Source organism: Canis aureus, chromosome 11, assembly GCF_053574225.1.
Source record: "Canis aureus isolate CA01 chromosome 11, VMU_Caureus_v.1.0, whole genome shotgun sequence".
Classification (NCBI taxonomy): domain Eukaryota; kingdom Metazoa; phylum Chordata; class Mammalia; order Carnivora; family Canidae; genus Canis; species Canis aureus.
Genome location: NC_135621.1, coordinates 33,511,559 through 33,536,412, shown reverse-complemented (window position 1 = coordinate 33,536,412; position 24,854 = coordinate 33,511,559). Strand labels below are relative to the sequence as shown.

At 43.6% G+C, this 24,854-nt stretch overlaps 1 protein-coding gene across 4 annotated transcripts in view; it reads right to left on the bottom strand.

The window, feature by feature from the left end:
* Window positions 1-24,854, bottom strand: part of SYN3 (synapsin III) — a 453,214-nt gene that overhangs the window by 215,211 nt on the left and 213,149 nt on the right. The window lies entirely within an intron of this gene.

Sequence of the window (24,854 nt, the reverse complement as noted above, 5' to 3'; positions counted from 1 at the left end):
CACTGACCAGGGGAAGCACTGGGCTTGCGGAAAGGGAGCTAGGGGGAAGCTGGGGTCTGTGCACCCCTTTGTACACATACAAAGATTGCATTTTTTTTTTTTTTTAAAGAACACACACTACTGAGTGTGTAATCCTGTGTTTTTAAGTGACTAGAGCTCACACATCAAAATACAGGCCATGGGGAAGAATGTCTGGGAGAGGCAAGAAGCCAAACCTGAGACAGAGAACCTGTAGAGAATGATCCTTCACAATCCTTTACAAGCGGGGCTTGAGATTCGGGTCCTGGAAAGCAGGGTGTGGGGGGTGGTGGGAAGGTGAGAGGGTGGGTCCGAGCACTAGGCTTCCTCCTCCAGCTCCTTGTCCAAATGGGAGAGCTTGACTTTCAAGGATTTTTGCTAATAATCAACAAAGGTTGCATCTTTGTGGAATGGAAATTGGGGGAAGGTCTTCAGAGACATGCAGTTCTGCCCACCATGGGTGGGTGGGTGCCCACCATTTCTGGGTGATGGAGCCTTTGTGAAAGTCACTTTGGGAAGGAATAGGATGGAAGTGGTATCTACTGAGCACCTTTTGTTCTCTTCAAAAAGGCTCTGTAATGGCAGCTTCTCTTCTTCTCCTTCTCATAATCACCTAGAATAGAAACTCCAGGAAGGAGAAATATGGAATGTTGTTTTTTTTAACCAAGGAATCCTAGCCTTGGGAACAATGCCTGGCACACAGTAGACCCTCTGTAACAACCTGTTGAGTGGATGTGATATTCCAAAAGCTCTGCAAGGTCTGTATTATTCTCTTCTTTTTTTTTTTTTTTTTATTCTCTTCTTTTATGGATAAGGAAGCTGATGCTCAAAGAAGTGAAATCACTCTCTCAAGCTCCCACAGTGAATGAGAGCCAAGATTTGAATCTCTGCAGCTCATAATACCATTAAGAGTACATGTAGCCAGCCTCATCCTTATGCAATGGTGTTTTATAAAGTTATCTGATTTTGTCCTAGGCTCCCATCTCAGCCGTCATAGGGCTCTCCCACTTTTGCCATGCCAACTGCGAACCAAATGTCTTGATGCTCTTCCCTAGGTGCCCAGTCCATGACTTTCAGATATGCTTTAATGAATCCTTCCTCAAACAATGATTGGTCCTTTGTACCCTTCAATCAGAGGTCACTTTAACTATGTGTTTATTGGTAATAGATCCCAGTTGAAAGATTCATCAACTGGACTACAGTTCTAGATTACAGAATTAAAAACACTCATACTAAGATATATGCTTTATGCATGCGATTCTTTTTTTTTTTTTTAAAGATTTTTAAAGTGACCTCTATACCCAAAATGGGACTTGATCTCATGACACGAAGATCAAGAGTTGCATGCTTGTCTGACTGAGCCAGCCAGGCACCCCTATGCATGCAATTCTGACAGGTCTTTGGGTATCTGTAGACAACAGTTTCCTGAAACTCTCTCCCTTCCCTCATCCTTTCTTCCTTCTCTCCTTCTGACCATTCCAGTATTTCTCCCTCCTTCCTAAATCCAAGCTACTCAAAGGCCAGTGCCTTCCATAATATGAAGGGATCCTGTTCTCAAATCACCAGCAATGGCTTAGTCCTGACAGTGTCTCAGGACTGTCATATGTTTGTACACATTCCACCTTGGCCTGCTCACAACTCCTCCTCTACCTACACACATGCTTGATCTTTGCTTTTATACATAAAGTCAAGTATTTTTTGATTTCTTAAGTAATCTTCCCTTCTTGTTTTATATCCATTCCTCTTCTCTAGCTATTGCTAGAGAATTCTAGTATTCTCTAGCTATTGCTTTTACAACTCTGAGCAACCCAGTTTTTGCTCTCACTACTTTCCAAGGATTGTTCCCTCAAAGAATTGCTGGTGACTTAAAAAAAATACATACATACATACACACACACACGCACACACATGCACACACATATTTACTTGTATGCTTTGTCTTCCTTCATTTTGAGATCTTTGTTCTGGTTCAATTTTTTCATTTCACTAGAGTATATCCCTAAGTCATTCCCTCTGAAAGAGTATATATATGGATGGTATACTTAGAGCCCCTCTAACATGGATGACGTTGTGAGTGGGTAAGGGAATCCTATATAATATATATTTCTCTCAATCTGAGAAAATTGTTCCACTGTCTTTGAGACTCCAGTACTGCAGATGAGTGGTCTGTTGCCAGTCTCCTTCTTTTTCCTTTGTAAGTAGCCATGTAATCTTTCTTCCGCTGAAAACTTTTCAGGTTTTTGTCTTTATTCTGGAGCTCAGAATTATCATCAGATTTCTGTCTTTGTATTTATTTCATCATTATTCTTTCTAGGACCTTAGAAAACCCCTTTGATCAGATGACTCAGGTCTTTAGTTCAGGAATGTTTTCTTCTATTTTATCTTTTAAGTATCTCTTCCAGTAACTCTTTTTTCTCTTCCTAAAGCTCCTATTATCTGTATGTAGCTCTCTTGGGTCTTTTCTTTCATGCCCCTTATATTTTGCTCACAAGTTCCTTTTCTTTGCATTTCTATTAAGTGCTCTGAGATAATCCAGTACTGGCTTCCTTCTGGGCAAACCCAGGAGTCTTTCTCCTCTTCCCACCTCCCTGCTGCCTCTCCAGCCTCCCTGAATGATTTTCTTTCATTTTCATTGAACTGTCTCATTTCTAGGCTTCAGGAAAAATACATGCTCCTCTAATTTTTCAGCTTCTTTCTCTGTTTTTGTTTTTTGATGAATGCTTTCTTCTTTTCACCCCCTAAAATGGAGGTGTTTCCCAAGTTTATACTCTTCTCTTTATACTTCTTTCTTGGACATCCCACCTACTTTCTCAGTTTCAATGACTCTGTCTTTGCTGATGATGTTACCTTTATCCCAGACCTTCTCCTGAGCTCCAGATCATACATATTATCCACCGCCTCCAGGCCACTTAATCCTGTAGGCACTCAAACATGTGTTCAAAATTGATCTTTCCTTCCTACTTACACATGTCATTCTGTTTCATCTTATCTTGCCCTCAGCTGCTAAGGTGATCAGAATATACCACATCTGAACATGTCTGGAGAGGAACATGACCATTAGCTTGAGGACTTGGGACAGCTCTGTCATCCTAGGATAGTCCCTAGCACATTCATTTTCCCATTCTTCTAAGCAACTATTTAACATTGTATCCTTTCTTCTCATACTTTTAATACACCCTTCCACTCAAGATTCTCAGTGAGGAAGACCTTGCTTCACTTGAGAAGCAACCAGAAGAGACCTGCTGAAGCTCTTACTGCCACATCTACTCATCCTCCAATTATCTGTCATGATATACTGTGCCTTCCTTCATGTTCCTCTGGAGGACTCTGCTCCTACCCATGAGAACCCTTCACTTGTGTTCCAGATATCATTCTCTTTCACCAATATTAGGACATTACTCCACAAGTTTCTTTTCTCTCTCTTGTATCAACTTTTTTTATACGGTTGTAACATTCTCATCATCCTTCAAACATGCTATTATAATATCTCCCTTAAAAATAGAGCCCTGGGGCAGCCCAGGTGGCTCAGCGGTTTAGCACCACCTTTAGCCCAGGGCCTGATCCTAGAGACCTGGGATCAGGTCCCAAATCAGGCTCCCTGCATGGAGCCTGCTTCTCCCTCTGCCTGTGTCTCTGCCTCTCTCTCTGTCTCTCTCTCTGTTTCTCATGAATAAATAAAATCTTTAAAAAAAAATAGAGCCCTTTTCTTGATCCTACATTCTCCTCCAATTACCACCCAATTTTTCTATTCATCTTTATAGCAAAAAGTCTATACTATACTTCTGCTTCCCTTCTTCCATTTTCTCCTGAACTCACTCCCATCCATCCACAGGTCAAAGTCTATAATGATCTCCATAATGCTGAATATGATGACCAAATTTCAACTCTCATTTTACTATACCAAGCAGCTGCATTTGACATAGTTGATCACTCCACCTCCCTGAACCACTTTCCTCACTAGGCTTCTGGGACACCTGTCTTGATTCTCACCCACTGATTGATCTCAGTCACCTTTGCTGATTCCTCCTCATCTTCCTGACCTCCAAATTTTTAAAAAAGATTTATTCATTTATTTGCACGTGCGAGAGAGACAGAGAGAGAGACAGAGAGAGCACACATGTGCACATGGACACACATGGAAGGAAGGGAAGAGGAAGAGAATCTTCAAGCAGACTCCCCCGCTGGGACATGGGGTTCAATATCATGACCTGAGCCAAAACCAAGAGACAACACTCAACCAACTAAGCCACCCAGGTGCCACCGACCTCTAAATTTTGCAGCACTGGTCTATACTCTTATATTCACACTGCCTCCCATAGTGATCCGAGTCAGTTTCATGACTTTAAATATCATCTATATATTGATGACTCCCAAATTTATATCCTCAGATAATCCTCTTCCTCTACTCTAGATTCAACTTCTTCTTCATCATCTTCACTTGGATGCCTAATAGGCATTGCTAGTGGAATATGCCAGCAGCCACCCCTCTGCCTGCTTGACATGCAGACTTCCCCATCTCAGTGAATGGTAACTCCTTTTATTTGATCAGCCCCAAAGCCTTGGTGTTACCCTTAGCTTTTCTCTTTCTCTTATATCCCTCATCTAATCCACTGGCAAATTCTATAAGCCACTCTTAAAAATAAAATCAGAATTGACCACATTCTACCATGTCAATTACAACCTCCCTGGACCAGGTCACTACTATTTCTCTCCTGGATCATTGCAATCACCTCCATCTGCTCTCTCTGTTTCTGCCCTTGTCCCTACCACCATTTCTCCCCATTGCAGACAGGGATGCTTTCATATGTTAAGCTGAATGCCATTCTTGTGCTCAGATCCCTGCAATGACTTTCCATCTCACTCTGAATACAAGAAAAATTCTTTCCCATAAGCTACAGGTCCTGCACAATCTGCCCTTCCTCACCCCCGTCCTATCTCTGATCTCACCTCCTGCTCCTCCCTCTCGTTCCCTCTGCTCATTTGCTGCTACTTGAACACCCAAGTACACCCCCATCTCAGGACCTTTCCATCTGATATTACCTTAGTCTAAAAACCCTTCTTCTAGATATTCACATGGCTCTCTCTTTTTGCCTTTCTTCATGTGTCAGCCTCAGCAGAGAGACCTTTCCTTACCCACCTATATAATATAGCAACTTCTTTATTCCTGACACTCCATTTTCTCCAATTAATATGTGTGTGGCCTGAATCAAGGTTCTTAAGTGTTCTGTGTCTCAGTTTTCTCCTCTGTAAGGTGGCTATAATAAGAACACCCATAAGAATGCTATGAGGATTAAATGAGTTAAACCTTGTAAGGCATATAGAATAGCACCTAGCACAGTGAGTGCTCCATTAAATGATAGCTATGATGATGATGATGATGATGATGATGATGATGATGCAACTAGCCTGGTCTCCTGAAGTTGTTCCCCACAAAGATGTAAAATTCTGAAAACTAAGTACCAGAGAGAAAAAGTTGACCCACAGAATTAGTGATGGAGAAGACATCAGAAGCAGCCTTCTAACTCCCAAGTCAAGCCACCTCCTGGGACACCCCTCATACTGCCTGTTACAACAATGGACCCTGTCCAGGTCAGCAGAAACAATGCTAGTGGGGAATGGGACCAATCTGCCAGGGCCAATGGGACAAGTCTGTCACCTATGGATGACATAGCTTTCTGAGCTTCAGTTTCCTTTCTGTAAACTAAAGACAATTGTATCTGTTTGCCCCCTTGCAGGGGAGTGTCATGTGATATACTGATCCCCAGAACTTTGATGCCCCTACCCAGTGTACTTGATTAGCCATTTCAAATACCCCATCAAAAGATGGACAATGTCCTTTGTTCATTGTCAAGCCTGTGGAGTGTGCAAATGGATTCACAGTCTACATGGGGCAGAATCTGTGGGTTTGTGTGGTATTTATTCATCCCCACAGTAAACATTCATTGATCACCATGTTTGCGCTAGTTTTTTTTTTTTATGTATTTTTAAAAAATTTATTTATTCATGAGAAACACACACACACAGAGAGAGAGAGAGAGAGAGAGAGAGAGGCAGAGACACAGCCAAAGAGAGAAGCAGGCTCCATGCAGGGAGCCTGATGTGGGACTCGATCCCGGGTCTCCAGGATCACGTCCTGGGCCGAAGGCAGGCGCTAAACCACTGAACCACCTAAGGATCCCCTGTTTGTGCTAGTTTTACCAGCCCAGGAGGACACCTGGAAATGAACAAATATCTATTTCCATGATCAGACTTTGAAACAGGAAGCAGAGTACATTTCTTAGCAAACTGCTGCTTGGGGCAGTTCACCTTGGGAGGGGTGGCTGTTTGCTGGCAAAGATGAAATAGAATGCCAGGAGAGCAGTTTCAGCTAGAGAGGATGAAGTAAAATCCTCCTAGGACATCCGGAAATGCCATTGAGCCTACAAAATAAGGTAAAGAAAGGGTCCTAGCCTAGAAAACAAAACTTGTCTGCTAAAATCTCTCTCATTCCTTCTGTTCCTGAAGACAGTGCAGGGCCACAGGAGAGAGAAAAGTAGGACCAGAAGGTCAAAAAATGTTGCAGATGTTGGTGTTGTTTTATTATTATCATTATTTTTTTTCTGCAAGGGGCAGGGGGCAGGGATGAGGAAGACATAGGTTGTCCTAGGAAGTGTTTAACAAAATGGAGAACCCTGGTGTGGGCGAGATGCAGATGGAGAACGAAATGTGGAGCCTCCAGAAGGCAGGTCAGAAGGTAGGAGCTGACCAGCCTGGGAGTGGCTTCCCTATCCTTCTAGAATAGGGTCAGCATATTTTGTAAAGGGCCACGTGATAGACTGAAAAATGGTCTCCCAAAGATACCCACATCCTAAACCCTAAAACTTGTTTTCTTATTTGGAAAAAGAGTTTTTTGCAGCTATGATTAAGTTAAGGATCCTGAGACAGGGAGATTATCCTAAATTTTCTGGGTGGGTCCTAAATGCCATCATATGTATCCTTATTAGAGGAAGGCAGAGGAAGAATTAACACATGCAAGCATGTATGCGTGCTCAGAGGTCATGCGAAGATGGAAACAGAAGTTGGGGAGATGTAGCCACAAGCTAGGAAATGCTGGCAACAGGCAGGAACTGGAAGAGGCAAGGAAGGAATTCTCCCCTAGAGTCTCCAGAGGGGGCTCAGCCCTGCATATACCTTGGTTCCAGGCCATTGATACTGATTTTGGACTTCTGGACTTTGGAAACGTCGGAGAACAAATTTCTGTTGTTTGAAGACACCGGTTTGTGGTATTTTTGTCATGAGAACTCTAGGAAGTGAACATACTCAGTACCTTAATAAATCCTCAAAGTAATCATGAGGTAATGAAATCTGATCACTTACTATGTGCCAGATAATTGTCATTCATATTCACGACAGCCCTGGGAGGCAGATATTGTTATATTTCCATTTTATAGAAGAGAAAACTGCAGCCTGGAGAAGAGGGCTAACTCTCCTAAGGCCACCCAGACGGTGCCTAGTTGAGCTGGCCTTTGAACACAAGGCTGTGGCTGCAAGTCCCATGTCCTGGGCCACCTTGAGGTGAGCACCCTGCCCTCCTGTAGAAGTGGTGCTCTTTCTACAGAGCCTCATGGCTTTGAGCATTTGGTTCCCACCTTCCCTCTGCACCACCCTAAGTGGCTTCCTCTAGGATCCTGTTGGGGAATCAGATGGGACAGAGGACATGAAACGCGTTGGTAAACTGTAAAGTGCCATCCTAGGGGGAGGCATAAGAACTCAAAGTGGAAGCAAATCTGCTTACCTGGCTGGGCAAGACAAGGCTGCCTTGCTTGACCACTGCTCTGGGGTAGGTGGGGACCCCAGCAGTAGAAGCTACTCCATAAATTATCCCCCAGCACACACAGAGGGAAGCTTCTAAACCCTGAAATGTCCATGGGTGACCTCGCAGATGTCACCACCCAGAGCCACTCATGGTGCTGACCGCATAGGTGATCACTAGACCTCAAAGTGTCACTCCTTCAAGCCGGAGTCTGGCTTTGCCCCAGCTCAGTAGCACCTCCTTCTACCTGCCTTCCCTGTACTTTTCAAATTCCAACTAACCCCTCCCAGAATCACAGAATTGCTGTACGCCCGACCGTAATGACTCCTTTTGAGTCATTTAGGGGGCAGTCTGAAAGTGGGGAAGCTGGCATTTGGGCACATTAGTTTTATTTCATGGGCTGGAGCCAGCCCAACCCTCCCTTTGCTGATTATTATCACACAGAAATACTGTTGTCCCCAATGCCCTGGGAAGACCCCAACCTCTGTGAATTTGTTGGAGCCCAAGATGCCAAGCCTGTCCCACCATTCAGTCACCCACACATCCCACATCCACCAGATTTGTTGAGCTCCTATGTGCCAGGGTCTGTACTAGTGCTTGAGATAAAAAGAATAAAAGACAGTCTCTTTCCCAAAGAAACTCACAAATTAATGGGAAGAGAAACAAGAAAATAACTGCAGCATTCCTGAAACTCATGCATTAGCTATTAACATTAATTTCTGCCATTTTCTTGTAACAGTTAACTATTAATATTTCCTTAGGATTTTCTTTGCATTGACTCTTTTTTTTCTTGTAAGTGCCAGCATTGGGTTTATCTAAGCAATAATATCCATGAATTTGTGGATTTAATTTGCTAACTTTTTTATACTACATAATGTACTGAAAAGTTAACCGTTAGATGAAAAGTTCATAGGGACGCTGCCTAAAGCCTGTAAATTATTGCAAAGGGTAGTATGTGCTCTAGTAGAGGTCTGCAGGCTGCCAGATCAAGAGGAAAATGCTTTTCTCCTATCAGGTCCTGTCTGCTCAAGACACATTAGGGTTAACAGTTTGATAAGCAGCATCTCAAGGCAGGAAGTTTTATGGCAGGAAGCAGATAATTCTCTGCTTTCAGCCCAGGATCTTAGAAGTATTAACTTCTCAACGTTCACGCCATCTGAGGGAGAAACAGGACACTCTTGTCTCCAATTTTCTAGACCAATTTTCTAGAGACTACAAGCAAAGGGGATGGGGATCTGTATTGTAAGACCCACATTTTTCAACCTTCTGCTTCCATCAGACCCAATGACAAATGACATTCCTGAGGGAGACATTCTCATGGGTTTACACTGGGTGGAATGTAATCCCCAGGGCTTGCATTTAACTGTAGCCCCACCCAAGAAAGCATGTTGAAAAAAATGCAAAAGAGGAGGACACCATTATAAAGATAATCTTGAGCGTGCTTTCATTATTTCTTAAAAAGGAATAAATTCTAGGACTTTCACTATTAATAACAAAGATCTATCTGTAACATTCCCTTGCAAACACATGGAATACACCAGTATATTGGAGCACTAATTTATTTTGTTAATTTACTCCACAAATATTTACTGAGCACCTATTATATGCCAAGCCTGTGTTAGTGGGGTTAGAGTGATGGCCCAAGGCAGACACAGTCTCTGCCTCCATATGGCTAGTGAACGAAGCTGATGTTAATCAAGCAGTCATCCAGATAAATGTACAATGTGATGTGTACTAGAGAGGGTTGATACACGGTGCTGGCTGGTAACCGTGATTCTGATGTGGTCCTGAGGTCAGAGAAGGCTGCCCTAAGAGAATAACAATGGCAGAGAACTAGGAATGTGAGGCAAAGAATTACTAGTTACTCCTCATTACGTTTTTTTCCATGAGTTGGGTGCTATCTAGTTACTCTTCACAGTGACTCTGAAGTGGGCATTATTCTCACTTGGCAAGGGAGGGAACCCTGGCACAGAGAAGCACAATGACTTACCCAAGGACACACAGCTGGCTGGTGGCAGAGCTGGAAATGAAACTCAGGTCTATGAGACTCTCACACTATGTCCCCCAACCCCACCCCAGACATACTTCCTCTCCAGGAAATGCATTAAATAGGAAAAATATTACCAGCTGTATTGCCAGCTATAATTTTGCAGATTAGAGCTGTGATGTCATTTATATTGACCCCTTCAATCCTCAGTACCAGTGATGATACAGGTTAGGCAAGTACCGGGGGCTCCATTTTGCAATGGGAGAACCAGGGCAGAGGAGCAAACATGGCAGGGGGAGCTGGAATCAAGAGGCCCCCGGAAGGTAAGGCTATGCAAACCTCTGTGTTCTGCTTGCGGCATTGCCCAGCCCAACACGGAGCGGGGTGCCCTGACTGAACTCCTGAAGCTTTCTGCTTTGAATTCTGTTTCCCTTTGCCTACCTGCCTGGGTACAAATTAAGCAGCCACCAGCTCACTCGTTATGGGACACTGCAATTGGTTTGTGCTTTGCTGAGCTGGGCTGAAACTGCCTGGGCTGCAGCTGGCCCTGGGGGGTGAGGGAGCGAAAGAGATGGGAGTCTCAAGAGTGTGTCCTGGGGAGTAAAAACACAGAAGACCAGTGTATTGCTGTACAAGTCAGACCCATGCCTGAGAGGACAAGGCCGCTAAAAGGCCTCTGAGCTGTGCAGCATTGGCTGCTCTGGTTTCTGTTCCACATTTCTGCATGCCTTGGCATTTTGCACCTAAATGTTAGCTAAGATTCACTGGCTGAGTCTCGCCAGAAATCGCCGGAAATTTCTGTCCCCATCTCCACCCTTGGAAACCTCACCGCAAAGAGTTTTGTAATCCACCAAGTACCCTGCGAATGGGAGGAATGACACCTTGACCTCAAATATTTACTGTTTTCATTACCAGCTAAGAGTCTGGGCACTACAATTACACCACCTGGTCAGAATCCTGGCTCTCCAATCTACCAGCATCATGACCTTGGACAAGCTCCTGAACTTCCTGTGCCTCAGTTTCTGTAGCCTTCAAATGGAAGTAATAGAATTAACCACATCATAGGGGTGTTATTATGAGTATCAAATGATATAATGTGTGTAAAGCACTTGACAGTATCTGGCCTAATAAACACTTGATAAGAGCTATTCTAACTATTCTATTAGTTATTGCATATTGCTTAGCTAATTATTAGTTATTGCTATTCTAACTGTTAATTATTGCTTCTATTTCTTTTCTTCCTCCCTCCCTCCCTGTTGGTCTCCCTCTCTCCCTCCTTCCATAAACTTTTAATTGTATAAGGCACTGGAATTTCCATGTCCTGCAAGGCCCAGTTGCTCACAGTCTTGCTCAAGGTCCCTTTGCCAGAAAGTGGATTAGCCTCAAAGACTCAACTAGGGTCTTGCTCTTTCCTCATGCCTCCCTCCTGCTCCCTCTCACCCCGCCCCCGCCACCATACCTAGCATAATGCCTTTCCTATGTGCCTACTCAATCAGTCCTTGAGGGTTCAACTAGGTCATGGTTAACAGCACAAGTCTTACAGCAAAACTACAAGGGTTGGAATCCTGGCTCTGCCACTGATGGGCTGTGTGGTTTTGGGCAAGTTACCTAACCTCTCTGGGTTTCAGCTTCCCTACCTGTCAAATGGGATTATGATAATGTGCTTGCCCCACAGGGTTGGACCGAATCTTAATGAATCTATAATAAAGTACTTCTATTAGTATCTGGTACATAGTAAGTGTTAGCCATCATTGTTGTTGATGCGTTGAGGTGGGGCCAGGGCACCCACCTGCTATTTGAGGGTTTCCCAGCTCCTTTTCTGATGCATTTTCCTTTCTCCAGGGGCTGCCTTGGAATTTTGGGCAGAGATTTAAAGTTCTGAATAGATCTGCAGCGGAATATGCTTCCCTCCCTTTCCTTTTTATTCTCTTGAAAAATAGCTTTCTTTTTTTGAACAGAACAAAAAAGCACCAGCAAAGAAATCTACCTCACAGCGAAGCTTTCCCTCCATGAGTCCTCTCCTTCCTATTTTTCTCAAAAATTTTTTCCCCCTTTAAAATGATTTCAAAAGGCAAATTCCCCAATAAGAAAGAAAGCAAATGGGTTTTCAGGTCTTGTAGTTGTAACACAAAAAATCTTGCTTCCCTTAAGTCTATGGATCTGGGCACTGGAAGATGTTTAGGAGTTAGTCCTATTCTCCAGGTTATCACCAGATCCTCCAAAGCACCAGCGGGATCAGAACTGTCTTTCCCGGGATCCCTGGGTGGCGCAGCGGTTTGGCGCCTGCCTTTGGCCCAGGGCGCGATCCTGGAGACCCGGGATCGAATCCCACGTCGGGCTCCCAGTGCATGGAGCCTGCTTCTCCCTCTGCCTGTGTCTCTGCTTCTCTCTCTCTCTCTCTCTGTGACTATCATAAATAAATAAAAATTAAAAAAAAAAAAAAAAGAACTGTCTTTCCCAGTGAAGTGAGGAGCATGGTCTCCGTTCACAGCAGAAGCTGAGCCCCTAATACTTTCATACTCCGGCTCCCTTCCTATGTTTGCTGAACTTCTCACATAGTCACTAAAGCCTAGCTCCACCTTAGCTTCCTCCTGTGACCACGGTTTATATAGCCTGAATGCCTGGCCCAGGATTTTATGGTGCAGCCTGGGGCCTTGAAACAGGCCAGTAGGAGAAATAACAGACCTGTAGCCTCAGTTGAAGAGACAAGAGGGAGTGGTGGGGATTGTGATGTGCAGGAGCATATTTTCCTAGTTTAACCTGGACAGGTGCTCCTCAGCACCTGCTTTTTATACCCTGGCAATGTGGATTCAGAGCTTCTGGTTTTCAGGAGAAGCTGGAAATTGGAATTTTTCTGAAAAATTGTGGATTACATTAAAAAATAAAACAAAAGTGCTGCATAAACAAAAGAAAAGCCATCTGTGGACCAACTCTGGCCTTGAGGTTGCAGTTTAAAAATCTTTTTTAATCCTCTGATTTAAAGAGAGCTTAAAGGATATCTTACCCAGCATTCTTTGCCATGCAGGAATCCCTTCCACATCATTTTTGCAATATGGTTGGGCAGCCTTCCGTTGAAACACCTCTCACTCCCCCATGACATGGAGCTCAAACTTCACCAGAACTCATAGCTTTATTTGCTCTTTATAATAATAAGCCCTAAATCTACCACCTAGTGGCTTTTAGTCTTTGGTCCTAGAGTCTTTTGGGGGAACTCAACCTCATCCTTACTGGGCATGAACCCTGGAGGCAGACTCCTTTGGTTCAACTGCCAGCAATACTATTCAAAAACTGTGTCACCTTGGCATATTGCTTGAACTATCTGTGCTTCAGTTTTCTTACCTGTAAAATGGGGATGATAACAATATCTACCTTATAGGATTGTATGAGGGTCAAGTGAACTGATATATGAAAAGTCCTTAGTGTTTGTCAGTATTTTCTTCTTTCCCAGGTTAAACATTTTAAGTGCTGATTTTAAGTCTGTGATTTCCAGGGCTTTCAACACTCTGATCACTCTGTTTGGAGGGTGAGCCAATGTGGCTCCCATGATCCCCTCCTCCTGGCATTCCCATTCTTGCATAATCCCTCCCCACCCTTGAGTGTGGGCAGGGCCTATGAAAAGCTTTTCAGCAACAGAATATGACAAAGGTGACAGGATGATGCATGTGATTATATCTATGTGACCACACTGTAGAAGACTGCAATGCCTGTCTTGAGAGGAGATGCTTTCCTGATGGTTTTGAAGAAGCAAGCTGCCCTATAGTAAGCTGCCTTGTGGAGTCACATGGCAAGGACCTGAGGGTGAATTCCAGCCTACAGCCAGAGAGAAACTGGGAATTGAATGTTGCCAATAGGCATGTGAGCAAAGGAGTAGATTATTTCTCAGTGGAGTCCCAGATGAAACTGCAGCCCCACTAACATTTCTACTATGGCCCTTGCAGAAGACCCAGCAAAGCCAGGCCTGGACTCCTGACCCACAGAATCCAGGAGATAAGAAATGTGTGGTGTTTTAAGCGAGCCATTAAGTGTGGGTTATATCATCATGCAGTAGTAGATAACTAAAACAGTCAACTAACCACAATAGTAACTCTCCCACATTCACCCTACTTTGGACTCTCTAATATGTTAGTGGTCTACTTGAAACAGGAGTTCCTGAAATTGAACAGCATATCACAGAAGGCATTATTTGCTTGCTGTATAAGATGTGGCCATGAAATAATGTCAGGGCTCTTCTAATTGACATAAGAGAACAAAGGCACCCATTCATACGAGAGTAGGGCTTGAGCCCCTACTGCCATGTACAAAGTACCGGGCTGGGTGTCACAAGGCAGAGGACTCATATCTCCCTTCTGTGTTGCCCTCTGACTGCAGACCCACTCTCTGACTCCAAGAGTGATTACCTGGGGTGGATGATACTGCAGTCCATCTGTTTTCCTCCTAATTCTCTTCCCTCTTTGTGTTATTTTTCTCCATTAAAGAGGAGTCAGAGGAAGGAAAAAAAAAACCCAACAGGTGAGTTTACCAGTTACAGTTGGACTGATGAGGGACCAACCAGTACTACACTGTGTTACGGACAATTCTACCAAGACTCCATGGCTCATAGGTGGCAGAGCCAGGGCTGGAACCATGCCTCCCAACACCAGGGTGGCACTCTTCCCTCAAAGGAAAACCTGCCATTTTCTTACTTGTGAGTAGTAAGAGGCTGACATTGTGGAGTTTTGTAGCTCTGTGCTGTCAAAGGGCCCCCCTCTTTACTTTCTCTTTGCTTTTGGGCAAATGAACTTGCTTCTCTGAACCTCAGCCTCCTCATCTATTAAATGAGGCTAATGACACCTGCTTCACAAGTGCAGGAAGGCTGATAGGATAATATATGGAAGGTGCATGGCTCCAAACAAATGGTAGAGAAGGGCATGCTCCAATTATTATGTTCTTATGGGAGGATTTAAAACTCTCATGCATCCTACCTTGCATTCAGTCATGAGGGAACATTTATCAAGCAATTAATTGTGTCTGACATTTTCCCAGAAGGCACTTTCTTAGATTAAAAGTAGCTAGTAGTTTTGCCTCATCCGAGAAGTCATCTCTGGTTACCCTAACGGAGTTCCCTGCACACTCTCTGGCTCCCAGTCACTTGGCTTTACCTTCTTCATGGCACTTGTGACTGAAATGGTTCATCTATCTGTTTCCATGTCCACTGTCTGTCTCCACCACGCAAATACAGGCTCGAAGGCCAGGGACTGCATCTGTCTTATTCGCTGCTGTATCTCAGTACCCAGAGCATGGTCAGACCCAGCATGGGTGCTCAGTAAATAAGGGGTGCATCAACAACAGAACCTGTCTTGCTTTTTTTTTTTTTTTTTTAAGAAAATTGGCCTGAAAGAGAGGGAGAAATCCAAGGAATCCAAACAACTTCAAAGAGGAAAAAAACCCAAAGCATTCTAGCAAAACACCGGCCCATTTACTTACTGTGCACTTTTACTTTCTATGTTGCAGTGCTGAGCCTGCAAAACAGGGTATCTTAAGAATTCTCACATTCTCACATTGGTATTATGAGTTAGGTGCTCTTAGGGTCCCCTATCTATAGACCAGGAAGCTGAAGTCCAGAAAAGTGAAAGCTTCTGCATAAATGCATTCCGTTAGTAACAGGTAGAGTTGAGGTTTGGAATGCAAGCCCTGGGGGCTGACTTCCAGGGGCTGACTTGCTCTGGACTTCAAAAGCTAAGAGCAGCCTTGTGTTTACAGAATGAACACTGAAATATTTAGAGGTAAAGAGGTCTCATGTCTGCAGCTTACTCTTAAATTGTGTGTGTGTCTAAGTGTGTATGTGTGTGTCTAAGTGTGTGTGTGTGTCTAAAGTGTGTGTGAGAGAGAGGGGAGGGAGAAGAGAGGGTGGGAAAGAGGAAATGCAGTATATGTTAATATTCGGGGAATCTGGGTAAAGGTATCTATCTGGTAATTCTTTGAACTATTCTTGCAACCTTTCTGTAAACTGGAATTACATCAAAACAAAATGCCTTTTAAAAAGCCAATGGTAGAAAGAAGATGCAACTTGTGTCATGATGAGGAAGGCACAGGTCTTTTTTCGTGAGAATGAAGTCGGAATGGGAGTGAGGCTGGGGCAGATGCTGAGGTTTAAAAGGCCAGGCTGGGCAGTCAGGCTTTTTCAGGAAGGCAGTGCTTGAACAATGATAGGAGCAGTGACGACATCCTCAGCCATTTTTGCCCATCCTCCAACACCCATGAAGGCTTCAAAGCCAGTTTCTCAACACAAGCTGCTTATTCCTGAAGTTACTCCCAGGCAGGCAGATGCCCTTGGTCAGGGACAGCGTTCTTCTCCCAAGGTATGGCTTCCACTCTAGTGATCCATGCACACACCAGCCTCTCCACCCCAGGGCAGGAGAGAGACATGGGAATGCTGGGGCTTCACATAACTATCGTGTAATTGACTGCTGGGGAGAAGAAGCAGAAAGTCTCTGCACATTCCAAACGGTACCCAGAGAGGATAATGAACTCATCCAAGGTCACACAGGTGGCAGAATTTAGATTAGAACACCAGGATTGTGGGTTTCCATCAGGAGTTTACATCCTCATTTCTTGGTGCCACCATCATTATACTACTAAAGGGCTAACAGTATTGAGTGCTGGTTCCTGCTCTTGAAATACAGATACCATCTTCCCACTATTTTCTAAAGTAGATGTCCATGGGGCAAGGTTGCTCATACTTATTCCAAAACATGGATTTTGGAGTTAGACCTTGGTGACATCAGTTCCTATGGGATGACCACAGGCAAATGACTTAATCTCCTTGAGCTTCCATTTTTGCATCTGGAAGATGAGGACAATGATGTTCAGCTTGCTGGGTTGTTGTAAAGGTCCATTATCTTGACAGATATTTATTAAACATGGATCTAGGTGTTACAAATACAGCAGTGAGCAAGACAGATGAGGGCCCTGACCTCAAGGAACTTCCATTCTAGTTGGAAAAGACAGTGGATAAATAAATAGACAAACAAGGCTTTTCCAGATAGTGATGAATACTGAAAAAAAAAAAATCTGAAACATGGGATGATGGGAGCCATGTGGGAGCGAAGGTAGTTGTGCTATTTTAGCCATAGCAGACATCTCTGAGAAGATGATAAACATCTGAGCTGGAAGCTAAATAAGAAGGAGCTGGTGTTAGCAAGACAGAGGGAAGGCCTAGGGAAGAGGCAGGGCAGTCCTGGAGAGGGACTGAGCTCAGCTGGGTGAAAGCATGCTCCCAGCACAGTGAGAACACAGTAAACTTGAAGGAGAGTGGGGAATAGAAGGGCAGTAGGAGCAAGGACTACAGCACACTGGCTGTGAAAGGGTGAGGAATTTATAATTCATTTTAAATGCACTAGGGATCTATAAAGAGCTTTAAGCAGAAGAATGACATCTGATTCTTGTGTGTGAAGGCAGATAATACATGCGATGCTATTAGTATGGGACCTGGCATAGTGTGGATATTTAATAAAGGATAGCTTTATCATTATTTATCATTCCTAGGCAGCACCACTAATCATTTAAGACTCCTAGAAGGTGGGTGGTCTGTGCCTATCTTCATTCTAGAGGCGGTGCACCTGGATGCACCTGCCCAGAGGAGGGAGTAGTGGGAGTTACTCCTAGCTGCTTTGACTTCCTCCCTCCTCCCTGCCAGCCCCTCCACCCCAAGACAGATGCCAGCCACCTCTGCCAAGGGGCAGCCAGGGTAGAATCACTGGGCCCCCCTCCATCTGGCTCTAGCTCCAGGCTTCCAAGCCGCCTTCACGTTGCTGTAAAAATGCAAAGCATTCCAGCCATTTTAATTACTGGGCGTTGCATAAGCCAGCGACCAGTTCATACAAAGGAACAACAGACAAAAAATGATTTTTCAACATGCCTTCAGCCTCTCCCCTCCTTTCCCCCTGAAACTGCCTCCAATCACTGGCTCCCAGACCTTGAAAAGCACTCCAGGTATGTGCAATCTTTTTCAGAGTTTGTTGATGTGACATCAAGATCTTTTTTTTTTTTTTTTTTTTTTTCTAAATACTTGAGGCAGAGGCAGTTCTAGCTACCTTCAAGCAGTTTGGAAAATTACAGGTCATATCCCTACTTGACATGCTAAGACTATCATAGGGGCTCCATACCTTATATACTGAGAACTTCTTTATAAAGCAGAGTTCAGTGTGTGGTGGGTCTGTCTGGGCACCAAATCAGGGGGATTTTAGTTTTTAAAATTCCAAAATGACCTCATTATAAGGTACTCCCAAGGCATGAACCCTAAACAGAATATTCCAGTAATGCTTGGAAGTGAAGGAAGCGTTTCTTAAAAGTTTGTAATGTGATTAGAGAAGCTTCCAAGTGTCCTAATTCTGATATTCAGTGATCTTTTTCAGTACTTCTGAACTCTTCCTTCACTAATAATTTAATCTAAGAGTTTTACTAAGGACCTACTGAGTGTCAGGTATTGTGCTAAGTGCTCAGAGGAGAAAACTCAATTCACCTCTGTCATTAGCTCACTTTCTAAAGTGGGCCACAGAAACTGATAATCCCAAAGAAGTGCAGTGAGTTTCAAGTCAGAGCTCATCTCTGATGGGTGGCTCCCAGCTTGGGTGGAAGGAAAGGCCACTTGTAGGAGACAATGCCTAATAATAATATTGTCTTCCTGTTAACACTGACAGCAGCCATTCATCGATGGCTGACTCTGTGCCACACATTCTGCTAAATCCTTTCCATGCATCATCTTGTCTATTCCTTACAAATCTGTGAGGTAGGCACTAATGCTGTCGTTATTTTATTAGGTGGGAAAATTGAGGCACTGGAAAATTCTTGTCCAAGATCACACAGTTAAGTAATGGCAGTGGTGTGTGGGTGAATATTTACCAACTAGCTCTCCAGGACAAAAAGCCTGACTTGTGGCATCTGCCAATCACTGTGGTATAAATACACCCATCGTGGCCAATTTGAAGTTACCCGTGTGATGTCACTGAATGCAGAGTTGGGAGGAACCTGGCACAGCCCGCCAGGATACAATACTTCCACCACACAGACACAATAGCTGGACATAGCCTCAAAATTAGAGATGAGAGTATAATGCAACGAAATAATTAGGAAGTGATGAATTTTAAGTATTCATTACCACATTTTTAATATGTTTTGTTTGATTATAAGTTGATGTAATTAAATTTTTAATAATGGCTGTGTTTAACAACTGACTTGAAAAAATCCAGAAAATTTAACAATCAAGCTCTCATAAACCAGTGTAAACTGGCTCCATGATGCCTGTGGGTGCTTCAAAGCCTGCTCTTCAGCCCTTTGGACAAGTAAGAGGTAGCCAGGTGAGAGGAAGAAATGCACTCCAGGGCAAGGAAACAGCATGAACATGGGTATGAGAGCAGAGTGACAATACCAGCTAGTGTTTACAAAATGTTTTCAACCATTCATCAGAGTACAGAGAGGTAATGAGAAGCATAGAACTGGACTCTATACTTCAAATTCTGGTTCTACCACTTATTAATTGTGGGGTCTCAGCTAAGTTGCTGAACCTCTTTGTGCCTCAGCTTTTCTTTCTATAAAATGGGCATGATAATAACAGCCCCTATATCATAGAATTGTAGAAGTTATATAGATTTATATCTGTCAAGTACATAGAACAGGGCCTAGTACATAATAAGTGCTCAGTCAGTGTTATTTATTTATTAGTTAACCCTAGAAAATACCAATTTCAATGAAATGTTTGCTTTCCCTTTATAGAGTATAAATATAAACTAGGGAGAAATGTTGTAGATGGACAAGATGGGACTTGGACAAGTGTTCTGAGGGCTGCAAATCCCACCGAATCCATGAATCCATTGAGTATTATTCTCCAGGAAGGCCTGCAGAGGTGCTCTCTGCCCTACTAAGTGTCTTTTCCGATCAGGGCCACATCTGATTCATGTTCTTATGAGGCGTTCTGGGAAAGAAGACCCATTGGCAACAGGCACTGGACGTCTGCCATTTTGTATCCTTGTTACTTTCTGCGTGCTCACCTTCCTTGGGAAAAGGCAGGCTAGTGGGTTAAGAGCCCATGGTTAAAAGCATGGGCTCTTGGGCCAGGCTACTCTGGTGTCGAATCCCAGCACTGCAGTATCCTGACCATGCTACCTTGAGCAAGTTACAGAACCTCTCCGTACCTTTGTTTCTGTATGTGAGGAAAACAGGGATGGTGAGGATAATTCCATCTACCTCACAGTTTTTGCTATGAATTAATATACGTAGGCTGCCTAGAAGAACACCTGGCACCCAGTAGGTACTCTCTAAGAAGAAACTATTATTATAATTTTTTTGTTTTCTTTTCCTCTTCCTTATACCCCATCCGTTCTCTGGGTATTACTTACCTGGTCAAAGGGGATATGGGAGTTTGCTTATCCTTAATCAACACAGATCATTAGACAACAGGCTGCTTGAAGGCAGAGGCCTCATTCACCCCTACACCTGTAGGGTCACACCCTGGCGCATAGAGGTTCTCGGTGAGAATTTATCATGTGCCAGGCACTGTGCCATATGCCTTACTTACCATACCTCATTTGATCCTCATGAAAATCCTCCTCCATTGAGGTATGAATGAGGTATGAGGTAAGAATCTCTCCGCCACTTTACCACTAAACATCCGAGGCTCAGAGAGGTTAAGGAACTTGTTAAAGGTCAGAGGGAAAAAGTGAAGGATTAAAAGCCAGTTTTACTGATGTCACAGGTGTTGATCTTTGACCCCTTTGTCAGTCTCCTTCCAAAATATTCCACTGAGAAGTTCAGAGAGATCATAAAGTCAAATCCCTTGGTTTTACATTTGAAGAATGGGGGATTCATTGATTCACTTATGGTCACTCAGATATTGTGTATAGCAGAACTAGAAGAAAAACCTGGTACATTGCCTCAATCTCATGCTTGAAATTTCAGTGCATACGAAGCCATATTCAATGGCTGTTAAAAATGTACTGATTAGTATTCTATCAGCTTGCTTCTGGATTCAGGGCCCTTTCTTTGTAATACAAATGTAATGTTCTTGTGGCATCCATCCAAATTCTTGAGTAAGAAAGGGCACATCTATACCCCCAGAAATTGCCTGCTCTGTGATTGCTTCTGCCTTCTCTCCACTGCTAACCAGGCAAAATAAGAGATGTATTTCACCTCCCTATTGATAAAGGTTCTTCTCCAACCCTCAGTGGGAGGTACTGTGACTCCCTCTGCTTGGTTCCAACAACGATCAAGGACTCTGAGCCCTTATAGAGAACCCAAAAGACAAAGAGGAAATCATTAGCACTTCCAATGTCCTGATGACCCTGAGGGTATAGTGATTTTTAGGCTCCAGAAATAGTACTGGTTTGGACAGAGCCCCTGGGTCTGAATCACAGCTCTGCCTCTTCCTTGCTTGTGAGAAATTGAATGTGGTCCATCCACGTTGTTTGGCAAATGGCAAGATTTCTTTCCTTTTATGGCTGAATAATATTCCCATGTTTTTGTTTGTGTGTGTGTGTGTGTGTGTATCACTATTAATTTATCCATTCATCCATCAATAACACTTAGGTTATTTCCACATCTTGGTTGTTGTACATAATGCGGCAGTGAACACAGATATGCACTTTTTTTTATTTTTTGGTTTTGCCTGTTTTCTTAACCATAATGCAGACATAAAGTAATAACTGTTATCAAGAGTTGTGAGGATTGAAGACAATACTGTATTGGAAATGACTTGTCCATAGTTGGTACTGAACTAATGTGAGTCCCCTTCCTCCCTTTTTCTTGTCTTAGAAATCTTTTTCAGCTTACATACTATAGCTGATGCATATTACAGGGCAGGGAAAGAATTATTTACACTAAATTAGAGAGGCATGGAATGATGGAAAGATGATGAAGTACTATATAAAACCCTACCTCTCCGGGCCTTTTTCTATATCTGTAAAATGAGAGGGTTGGATTTGGTGCCCTACAGTTCTTTTCTAGCTCTTACCAAAATATGGTCTCCCAAACACCTTCCCACTTCTTTGTTGGGTGACCCAGTGCTATGATCTCATGGCACACTTGATCCTCTAGTTGTAGTTTGTACCACCCACTCTTATTTTCATGTCTTACTCTCCCACAAGAGAAAGAGATAATGAGACTGGGAACTCCTTGAGGGTAGGTCTGTGCCTTGTTCACTGTTAGATTTTCAGTGTCTAGCATGTAGCAGTGAACACTTAATTAGTGTCTGGGGAATATTTGAAGGAAGCAGGGTGAAAGGAGAGAATCCTGCCCCTTTCCTCCAAAGAGCTGATGTGAGGCAAATAGAGATGATCAGTGGAGCAATGTTAATGAAGAGTCCACCCACAACTTGGAAAGAAGGTTACTTGTCTTTTGAGTCCCAAAGCCATAAATTCACACACCACATATGTGATTAGCCGTCTGTGGTAGCACATCAAGACACAGTAAGAGAAGCATTCAAAGTCTAGAACCCAAACTAGTTGACCTGAAGGAATCATAGAATGGTGGCTGTAATCTAAAACACAGAAACCAAATGGACTATAATATTCCCAGTGCAGAAAAAGTCTGGGTGAAAGAAGTGAAGAGTGGCAAGTTTTGAGCAGAGAAATGGGAAGACCAGAGTCCAAAGTTGGCAGTATGTGTCAGCATTGTCACCTTCCAGCAAGAGGGGCTCTTGCCCGTGGGTGTGAACATTGTCATACCCATGGCAAAGCCTTCCATTCAGTTTGGTGAGGAAAATTCTATAGTATCTCAGCTGAAAAAAACCTACTTACAATGACCTCAATCCCTGTGTTCTGACTCCATATACACCACAGCAACCTTCTTTTTTTTTTATTGGAGTTCAATTTGCCAACATATAACATCCAGTGCTCATCCCGCCAAGTGCCCCCCTCAGTGCCCATCACCCAGTCACCCCAACCCCCCGCCCACTTCCCCTCCACTACCCCTTGTTCATTTCCCAGAGTTAGGTGTCTCTCATGTGCAAAGCAACTTTCTGATGAGAAACTAGCCTCACACAAAGCCCTCTATGATTCTAAGGGGGAAAATATGGAGGTCACATTGATATGAGTGCTTTAACCTATGTGACAAGTATTTCATTGGAAGCAAAGACAATGGAGTTGTGGTTGGCTTGCTGGTCTCTTATGAATCATAGTATCCCCGGGACTGATCAAGTCTGGGGACCGAACCTTAATGAGTTTCTTGACTTAAGAAGCCAGATTCCAGAACCTCTGTAATGGTGAATTTGTGAAGATAATAACTCTGATCATTCCCATCTTTTCTTCCCTAGCCATTCATTGATTATTTATTCTTTCAATATTTGGTAAGTGCCTACAATGTGCAGATTCTGTGCTAAGCTTCCAAGAAGCTGTCAAGAGGAGAGAAAGACATGTCAACCACTAGGGGCAACAGAGTGTGGGAAGTACTGGGTGGAAATCTGGAGTCTACGATGTGTGTGGAGAGGAATGAGGGAAGAGAGGCCAAGGAGAGGAGGTCAATTCTGTTGAGGAAGACAGAGGCTCAGGAAAACATCCACAAGGTGGTGACTCTAGCTGAATCCTGAAAGATAAGAGAATCTTTGCAGATGAGATGGAGGAGGGTGGGGAAAACATTGGTGGAGGGTGGATTCCAGGCAAAGAGCATAGTGTGAATAAGCCTCAGAGGCAGGAAACTGACAGCTGGAAGCTCTTGTTGGGTTAGAAGATGGGAATGAGGGCATAGGTTTGGAGAGATAAGCTAAGACAGGGCCTACTGTTGCATAACTATAGGGGGAACAATCACATTGTATTCCATGGCAATGGTCCCCCAAGGTGGGGCCCTGGGAAGAGCCAGATCACAGTACAGAGCCTTGTATGCTTTTCTTTGGGGGTTTAAGACTTTGTTCAGAAAGCCATGGAGGACAAATGAATCATTTTAAGCAAAGGACAGGATGATTTCAAATTTATATCTGAAAAATTTTACATGAGCAGTAGGGCAAAAGTTGCATTTGACAGAGAAAGACTCTGGACAGGGTGACCAGTTATGTGACTACTGAAATTGTCAGGAGAGAAACTACATGGGCCTAATCCAAGGCAGAAATGGTGGCAATGTGGAGAAAGGGAGGATAGGAAGATATGTGTGGAGTGAGAATCACAGGACTTGGTAAAAGGTAGTGTCCTCAGCAGGTATGGGTAACACCACATCAGGGGAAAGAGTGGAGTCTGAGGAGGCAATGGGACCTCCAAGTGGAATTATCCAGAGGGAAGCTGGCTATAGACTGGGCCTCAGGGGGATAATGCTGCTTGCAGTGCCCATTCCTGTGCACATGTCAGAGAAGTAGCTAGAACCAGGGTAGAGAATTAGCTGGGGAGAATGCAGAGGCTAAAAGGGAAGGGAAGGCAGCCAGGGACAGAAAATTGGGAAACACCTACATTCTAGTGACAAGAAGAGTTCAAAGAGTCTGCCAAGAAGACTGAGAAGGTACAGTTGGAGAGGTGGAAATCGAAAACCCAGAGAGACTGGAGTCTCAGCAGCCAAGTTTGAAGAAGGATGTGGTCAGCGGTGTCAAACACTCTTTGGAACATCCCCATCACACAGGACAGGTCAATTTCATTTCCAGCAAGTTCTCTTGAAGAGAGCTCAAGTGCCTTGCCAGAGACAGAATCTCCAGCCCTATCGGACAGGAGACCAGCCATACTGTCCATCCTATTCCCTCCCAAGCCATGAGAGCACCCAGCGGAGACTCACATGCATTTCTCTGCAAAGCTGCACATACAACCTTCAAAGAAACCACAAAGGAGCTACTCAGTTTTAAAGGAAAAACACATGAACTCCACCAGCATAAGGAAAACATTAAGACAGGGTCAAGGAAGAGAAGGTCTCCCTCCACTTAGTATTACCTTTCACAGAAATAATTGACCAACTGAGCACATAGTCAGTTTGAAAACAAATAAGTAAATAAATAAATAATTAAATAAAAATTTTAAAACAGAGCTGGAATATTAACTTTGTTTCTCATCTCTCACCACCAGAAAACATAGGGAGCAAAATGTCTCTACAGTACACATGTGTTTTCTGGCTTAAAAA